A 9766-nucleotide genomic window follows, 5' to 3' on the forward strand; every position below is an offset into this window, starting at 1 on the left:
GAGGAGTTCTTGTGATTCCTCTAGGAGTAACGCTAGTTCTTTTCCTGAATGTGCCTTCCTCTTTGGTTTTCTGTTTGGTAGTTTCTTTTCCAGTTCTATGCAGTATCCAAACTGTATGATGTTGAGTATCCATTTGTCTGTAGTTATCTTCTTCCACTCCTGGAAGAAGTGTCTTAGCCCGCCTCCTATTGGTGTTACATGTTCGTCGATGTTTGGTCTGTGTAACTCCCTCTTGTTGACCTTGTTGTACCTCACCCTCGGAGGAGTCGTGTGGGTGGGCACGCCTTGCGTGACGGAGTCACTTTGTGGTGGGTTGTTGGCCCACTCTTCTTGTTTGCCCTCGTCCATTCGCCCTCCCACGAAAGGACTGGCCCCGAGGTTGGTACTGCCAGGCTTGCTTTTGCTGTCCCTGCTGCGATTGATTGCCGCCCTGGTGTGCCTGCTGGAATGTCTGGTGAGACGACCTTGGCTTTTCGCCGGTCTTCGCTGCCTGGGAGTCCTTTTCGAAGGATCCACTGGGCTGTTTGTCCTTGGATGCAGCTGCAGCCATCGAGATTTTCGGTGCCAGTGCTCCCTTCGCGGACTTAGACTCTGCTTTTCGAGAGTCTGACTCGGGCTTTCGAGAGCCTGTCGGGGGTTTAGGGGTCGATGTCTCTCCTACCTCTTTAGATGCCTTCTTAATGGTCTCTACAACTGTATAGTCATCTGGTCCCTCGGCGATGTTGTCCTCTTCATCGCTGGAGAGGCCCAGGTCCCAAAGCGACAGAGGTTGGCCTTTGCCTTGCATGGTGTAGTTGGCTTTCCTCTGTCTCTCTCTAACCCTGAGTGTCTTCGGGTGAAGGCGGAGCAGGCATTGCAATCCTTGCTCTTGTGGTCAACTGGTAAGCAAAGGTTGCAGACCGGGTGCTGGTCCTTCTGCGCGTATTTGTGGTGGCAGTTACGGCAGAATTTAAAAGGTGTTTTGTCCATTCCTGCGCTCAGGGGGCCCGCTGTGTGTCCATTCTCCGTTGGACGACGAAGATCTCAAAGTTCTCCTCCTTCTTCGTCGTCCCGGTTTGGTGATATTGTTCCTCTGTATCTTCTCCAATCTTTTCTGTGTAAAATTCGTCTTTTTCCTCTTCTTTTCTCCAAAAACTCTGGAGCCTCTCGGTGACGATCCAGGCCCAACGGCGGAAAAGAGAATCTGAAAATGGCGCCCAAAGGTGGGAGCTTATGACCGTGTAGTCATCTGGTCCCTCGGTGATGTTGTCCTCTTCGTCGCTGGAGAGGCCCAGGTCCCGAAGCGACAGAGGTTGGCCTTTGCCTTGTATGGTGTAGTTGCCTCTTCTCTGTCTCTCTCTAACCCTGAGTGTTTTCGGGGTGAAGGCGGAGCAAACATTGCAATCCTTGCTCTCGTGGTCGACCGGTAAGCAGAGGTTGCAGACCAGGTGCTGGTCCTTCTGCGCGTATTTGTGGTGGCAGTTACGGCAGAATTTAAAAGGTGTTTTCTCCATTCCTGCGCTCAGGGGGCCCGCTGTGTGCCCATTCTCCGTTGGACGTCGAAGATCTCAAAGTTCTCCTCCTTCTTCGTCGTCCCGGGTTAGTGATCTCGTTCCTCGGTATCTTCTCCAATCTTTTCTGTGTAAAATTCGTCTTTTTCCTCTTCTTTTCTCCAAAAACTCTGGAGCCGCTCGGTGACAATCCAGTCCCAATGGCGGGAAAACGAATCTGAAGATGGCTCCCAAAGGTGGGAGCTTCCGCAGGAAGCGTGCCGACGTCACAGGAAGTACACCAAAAGGTGGGACGTCGACGCCCACCTGGACTAAAAAAAGAAAGAAAAGACTACGATTCCGGACCCAACCATTAGACCGCGGAATAATGCACAGCATAGTGAATCCAGAAAGATTCACGCTGCAAAAGTATCAGAATCAGGCACAGACCAGAGCAATGAACTCGGATCGTTGGAAGGCCTGAGAAACAAGATGGCACCAAAAATGGTTTTTTTCTGAGGAACTTCGGATGCTCCAAAAAGAAAACGAACACTCATTTCAGTCAAAACAAAGAGGCAGAGGAAGGGGCATAAAAGTGAAAGCCAGAGAAGAAGGCAGCGAAGGAAAACGAACAGCGGAACTGGAAAGAAAGAACAAGTAATGGCAGTACAATCGAAGGAAGTAACAGTAATAAACCACTCTAAAACACAAGCCTCACATGAGGACAATGAGACTCTTAAACTTGGACTATCCTTTTGTCCTACATCACAAGTAAATTATGTACAATTAAGTATTGATTTATTTAAGTTTGTTAGGAAGGTGAAATTGTACAAAATACATGCATTACATCCAAACAGGGAAACAATTGATGTGACAACAACTACAAATTCTCCTCAGACCGCCCTTACAATAAGAGACCTTGAGATATTACAAACACTACACAGTTTAGAAGGAATGGAAGAGACCACAATCATATCTAGTAATTCCAATGACTCTCTAGATCCCACTAATATTGAATATATTAACAACATCCTTGGTATCGACACAGGGGGTACTGAGGCGACGAATTTTAGAATGCCATCTAGATCCATACCCCAAATACCCAAAGACAATATTGACGTATTCTCAGACACAGTTGAAGAGGACATTTTGAAACTAAGTAGAGAACACTTGAAACAGAGTAACTTGAACAAGAGACAATGGAACACATTAACTGAGTAAAAGAAAGATCAGACAATAGTCATCAAACCCTCCTACAAGGGGGGGGCAACATAGTGATAATGTGTAGAGAGAACTATGTAAAAGAGGGACTCAGACAGGTGAGGAATAGCACCTGTTACGTTAGAACTGACAGGGAATATTTACAAAAAGTAATTACACACTATAAACAAAGACTACTGGAGTGGCATGAACACCAACTACTCAGTTGGGATGAACTACAGTTCCTATAAAATGAAACACCTACCAGCGCCACACTCTACCTGTTACCAAAGGTACTTAAGGATGCACTAAACCCACCAGGTCGTCCCATTGTTTCCTAAAAAAATAGTATATTTGAAAATACCTCAATCTATGTAGATCTTTTTCTGGCGCCATATGCACAGAATTTTGATTACTAGATTAGAGATACGCAAGACTTCATCCAAAAATCCAGTAATCTGTGTTGGGACAAGGAATGTTGGCTAGAGTGCTTAGACGTGGAAAGTCTGTACACTAGCATTAGGCATCAAGATGGAATGAATGCCTGTAAATACTTTCTCAGAATGAGAGATGCTAAGGTACTACAACACACACAGATGATCATGTAAATGATCGAAACTTGTCTAAAGGAGAACATTTTCCTCTTTGAAAATACATTCTATAAGCAAATACAAGGAACACCCATGGGGACATGCTTCGCCCCCAACTATTCCAATCTTTTGGTGGGCTGGTGGGAGTAGCACGTCCTATGGAATCAAGATCTGAATATATTCATTGGTCAAATCAGTGTGGGTTCAGGTATATTGATGACGTCTTCCTCGTTTGGGAGGGGAGTGAGGAAGACCTTAAAATCTTTTCATCTGTCATCAATAACAACAACATCAATCTGAGATTCTACATGAATTACAGCCAGGAAACAGTGGATTTCAATGATATCAAAGTTTCACTCACAATGGCACACTCCAGACTGATCTCTATAGGAAGAACACTGCTGGCAACTCGATCCTCCTTGCGAATCTATCATCCACCAAGCTACTGCTGGAGTATCCCCTATAGCAAGTTTCTCAGAGCCAAAAGAAACAATAGCATCAATGAAGGCTGTAGGAGAACCAAACAGGACATGCTAGATCGCTTTAGTGCCAGAAAGTATCCTAAGAAAAGCTTTATAAAAGCTCGCATAAGGGCTGATGAAAAATTGAGAGATTAACTTTTACAAGGAAAACCACATATATCAAGGGAACCTGACAAAGAAACGATATGATTTATCACCAAGTTTACAAGTCAGACAAACAACTTACGCAAGATCTTAAAGAGTAGATGGGCAATACTAACACATGATACCACCTTGAGTCCGAAGAGAGGCTAATACACCCAACATCACTTTTAAGAGAAATCTCTCCATAAAAGACATGTTAGTACACAGCCATCTCACAAGTAACAGACAAACTTGGTTGCAACAGAGTTGAGGTTTCAGAAAATGTAGCCACTGCAAGGCGTGCAAATTCAGCACTAACATCTATGAGATTACACTTGACAGGATTAGGAAGAAACGCTGTATCACAAAACCAATCACATGCGAAAACAAACTATGTACTATATGTAATCATCTGCCCATGTGACAGATGGTATACAGGGTCGACTACCTTTCCCATACAAAAGAGTATACTCGAACATTGGCATGCCATCACAAATGCAGACATGAGCTACAGCACAGCACGACACTTCAGGGAACACCATGATGGAGATTGGACCAAAGCCAGATTGTTTGGCATTGATACTGTTGTGAAACACCCTAGGGGTGGCAACAGAACTACTGCAGTACGCAGAATGAAATCTAGGTACATATTAGAAGCAGGAAGTCTTGCTCCACATATTATGAACAAGGACGAAGAGCTTTACACACATTTGTAAATTTGAAGCTCCTATGTGTAACTCATTTTTCTTTTCTTTTTTTGATATTTCTAATGGTCACAAATGTATATAGTTCTTTCTGTAGACATATCACATTCATCATCGATAATATTTTCTCCTCTTATAATGGTTTTCCAAGATGCAACACAAAGAAGGCTGTACTAAGGTTGTACTTACGTTACGTTGGTATACTAAATCATTATTTTTCTCCCTTATAGATATTTGGAAGCTTCCATGCACATCTGCTGGTAGTGTTAAGGAGACTATAGAATGCGATACCCATGTGGCAACACCTTTTTTTATTAACTGAGGTGGAAGTACAATTTAGTTTCATTTGGGTACTATACCCTTAAGCACAGCAGCATTTGTTTGTCAGTTTTGAGTTAGGGCACTAGACCCTAACAAGAAATTATTTATCAAAATAAAAATATAATTCAGAAATAAGCCAAACATAGCTGAACTGTCATAGAAACTGTACTATACCTAATATATGGTGGCTGAAGTCAATATTATTGGTAAAACTTCGTTTACTACATAACAACTTTTGTGCGTCATTGATAAAGTTTTTGTTGAAAAGAGTCGATGAGGAATTACAGTATTTTGTTTATGTCTACTTGAACGTGTTATTGCACGTTGTATAAATGCAATGAACATAGAGAAAAACGGGTTATGTGAAAAAGGTTGTCAGATCGAAACGCGCCACTTTCATTTGCCAAATAAAAAACAGTGATAAAATACTACTGCTTTGGTGTGGCTGCTTTCTCAGGAGTAACAGGCAAAGAGGAATACATGTGGAATATACATGTATATTCACTGAAAAAACTACAGGTTACATGGACATTAGAATTAGGTCAGATTTCACTGGTGCAAAACATAGGAATTCAGCTGGAACAGTTACCTGAGCTAACTATAACTTATGCCCCTGTAATGCACTGCTTATGACCTCACATATTGCATCACTCATGACATGGTCAGTGACATCGCTAATGACAACATCCACAGAACCACTCACACACCCTCTCCTACCCCATAGAACCTCTTATACACCCAATCCCAACCCCACATAACCCCTTACATACCCATACACAGACCCATACCAATACTCACACAACCAATGACTCATCCAAAGAGCGACTCACAAATCCACTCACTCACACAGCCACTTACACACCCACTAAGTCACCCATACAGCCACTCATGCACCCACTCACTCACCAATACAACCACCCGCATATACATACAGACAGACACACACCCACTCCTACCCCATAGAACCTCTCATACACCCAATCCCAACCCCACATAACCCCCCACACACCCATTCACAGACCCATACCAGTACTCACATAACCAGACGCATCCAAAGATCCACTCACAAATCCACTCACTCACACAGCCACTTACACACCCACTAAGTCACCCATACAGCCACTCATGCATCCACTCACTCACCAATACAACCACTCGCATACAGACAGACACACACCCACTCCTACCCCATAGAACCTCTCATACACCCAATCCTAACCCCACATAACCCCTCACATACCCATTCACAGACCCTTACTGGTACTCACACAACCAGTGACTCATCCAAAGAGACATTCACAAATCCACTCACTCACACAGCCACTTACATACCCACTAAGTCACCCATACAGCCACTCATGCACCCACTCACTCACCAATACAACCACTCACATATACATACAGACAGATACTTACACACCCATACCTACCCCATAGAACCTCTCAGACACCCAATCCCAACCCCACCTAACCCCTCACATACCCATTCACAGACCCATACCAGTACTCACACAACCAGTGACTCATCCAAAGAGCCACTCACAAATCCACTCACTCAAATAGATACAGCACATTCCTGCCCTTTCACTATCACTCAGTGCAGCTAGGTGACTTGCTGAGCTGCGCTGTGTGCCCCTAAGTGTAGTTGAAGGACGTGCAGTATGGGAAGATTTTTCTCAGTGAAGAGTAAAGAACAGTGCAGCGCGCCCAGCGTTTCTCTTTTTTAAACGCCCCTCGGACTGTAGTAAAAAGTGATTCCGTTTGCAGACCACAGATGGGCTCTAAACACCCTGTACAGATTAGTCAAAGGCAGAGCAGTCCGCACAGATTTCCTCTTTTATTTTAAACCCCCTCACAGTGTAATAAAAAGCAGTGCAGTGTGTGCACATTAGCTTTCCTGCCAACAGCCGTCATAGAGCAGGGAAAAGCAATGCAATATACAGATTTTTCTCGGTTCACAGAGATTATTAGTAAACTGAGCACAAACTTCTCACAAAGTAGCAAAAAGCAGTGCCGTTTTCACAGACATTCTCTTCTTCAAAGTGCAGTAAAAAGCAGAGCAATGTGCACCGATTTCTCACAGTGCATGGTGCACAGACTACTCATAGTGCAGTACAATGCATGGCAGCAGGCACAGATCACTCATAGTGCAAATAGCCCTGCAGCATGCACTGATTCCACACAGTGCAGTACGATGCAGTGCAGTGTGCACAGATTTCTCTCAGTGCAGTGGCACAGACTTCTCATAGTGCTGTAAGATGCAGTACAGTGTGCACAGTTTCCTCATAGTGCCCTACGATGCGGTGACGTGTGCACAGATTTCTTATAGTAGTAAGATGCAGTGACGTGTGTACAGCTTTCTTATAGTAGTAAGATGCAGTGTGCACAGATTTCTCGCAGTGTAGTAAGATGCAGTGCAGTGCGCATAGAATCCTCACAGTACAGTAAGAAACAATGCAGTGTGCATAGATTATTCATAGTGCAGTACGATGCAGTGCAGCATGTACATATTCCTCATAGTGCAGTAAGATGCAGTGCAGCATGTACAGACTGCTCATGGTGCAGTATATTCAGTGCAGTCTGCACATATTTCACACAGTGCAGTTAGATACAGTTCAGTGCACAGACATAGTCTTGTCATAGTGCAGTAAGATGCAGTGCAGCATGTACATATTCCTCATAGTGTAGTAAGATGTTGTGCAGCATGTACATATTCCTCATAGTGCAGTAAGATGCAGTGCAGCATGTACAGACTGCTCATAGTGCAGTATATACATTGCAGTCTGCACAGATTTCACACAGTGCAGTTAGATACAGTGTAGTGCACAGACATAGTCTTGTCATAGTGCAGTAACATACTGTGCAGCTTGTACAGACTGCTCATGGTGCAGTAGATACAGTGCAGCGTACAGAGATTTCTCACAGTGTTGGGTGATGCAGAGCTGCGTGGACAGATTTCTCACATTACAGTAAGATGCAGTGTAGAGTGCAAAGATTCTTCACAGTGTTGTAAAGATGCAGTGCAGCAGCACATATTCCTCATGCAGTAAAATGCAGGGCAACATGCAGTGATTTCCATCGTGCAGTGAGATGCTGTGCAGACATTACTCATTGTGCAGTCAGTTGCAGTGCAGTGTGTACAGATCCCTCACAGTGCAGTAAGATACAGTACACAGACCTCTCATAGTGCAGTGAGATGCAGTGTAGCGTCCGCAGATTATCTATAGTTCAGTAGGATGCAGTGCAGTGGCACAGAAGTCTAAAAGTGTATTAAGATGCAGTGGAATGCACAGATTTATTATAGTGCAGTAGACAGCAATCCAGTGTACACAGATTCATCACAGCGCAGTAAGATGCAGTGCACAGATCCCCTCTTTAACACAAATGATGCCCACAAACACCCCCAGGGTAGAAGGAAAGCCCCCCAGGGGCCCCGGATAGAAGAGCTCAGCTCAGCCCCAGGGGCCCCCGGATAGAAGAGCCCAGCTCAGCCCCAGGGGCCCCTGGATAGAAGGGCCCAGCTCAGCCCCTGGGGCCCCCGGATAGAAGAGCCCAGCTCAGCCCAGCCCCCGGATAGAGGAGCCCAGCTCAGCCCCAGGGGCCCCGGACAGAAGAGCCCAGCTCAGCCCCAAGGGCCCCCGGATAGAAGAGCTCAGCTCAGCCCCAGGGGCCCCGGATAGAAGAGCCCAGCTCAGCCCCAAGGGCCCCCAGATAGAAGAGCCCAGCTCAGCCCACGGGCCCCCGGATAGAAGAGCCCAGCTCAGCCCTAGGGGCCCCCAGATAGAAGAGCCCAGCTCAGCCCGGCTCCTGCAGAGATTCCCTCCAGGATTATTCAGTCTATTTATACAAACACAGCAGAAGGTGCAGACAATCTCCTACCTGAGCAGAGACCTGTGAAGACATGTTCGGGCTCTCTCCTCCCCCTTGGGTGCCGGTGGGGGGCAGAACTGGGGTCTGAGGGTGGGCAGATCTGAGGTATGAGGGGGGGGTCTGAAGATGAAGGTATCTGCATAGACAGACAGGGCTCCTTCCTCCTCTGCAGAGGCCGAAAGTGATGTCACCGCCGCTGCTGGTGCTGTCTCTGCCTCTGCTGACCCGGAAGAGGAAACCCTTCTCTTTTTCATACTGTATACAGCTCCGTGGGATTTATCAGCAGGCGAGGAGCGCCCTCTGGTGGCCGCTGATGGAACCCAGAATTCCAGGAGTGAATTGGAAATGACAGCCTGAGTTTCATTAAATATTTGAAAATGTAAGAAACTGCTAGAATTAAACTGGTCAACGTTTTTCTGCTTCTATTTTTGCAGTTTCTGTGGGTAATTCTTTATATTTGTTAGGGCTGTGTATACTCAAACAACTTTCCGACTCTGCCACAAATTAAGTTTTGCATGTGTCTGCATTGTTCACCACCTCACTCACTTCAACGATTCACTTATAAAATAAAGAAAGAAGTAGAGTGTAGTATCAATAGATTCAAAAGACAGAACAATCAGGTTTGACTCTCAGATTTTCTCCCTCAGTGGATGGTGTCATGGCAGTGAGTGACCGGTGCTGGGTCTGAGGATGAGAGGGTATTCCAAGTCAAGTCAAAAAGCTTTTATTCGATATGCAAGATATCTTATAAGCACACATGCAATACAAACATTTTCAATTATACAAAAAGCATCACTTAAAGAAGTCAGTATAAAAAGCACATTTAAAAGGGATAAAAGGACATAGATTGTCCGCTGATAAATTAGCTAAACAGAATTAAATCGCTACTGACAATCTCTTGCAACGAATAAGCCAAAACTGTTTTAAAAATTTTGCAGTTCCACATACAATCAGGGGGGATGTGTCCGTGGTTAGGATACGTAGAGCTGTTAAGTGGCTACGTGTGC

This window comes from Lissotriton helveticus, chromosome 1_1, assembly GCF_964261635.1.
Source record: "Lissotriton helveticus chromosome 1_1, aLisHel1.1, whole genome shotgun sequence".
Taxonomy (NCBI): Eukaryota; Metazoa; Chordata; class Amphibia; order Caudata; family Salamandridae; genus Lissotriton; species Lissotriton helveticus.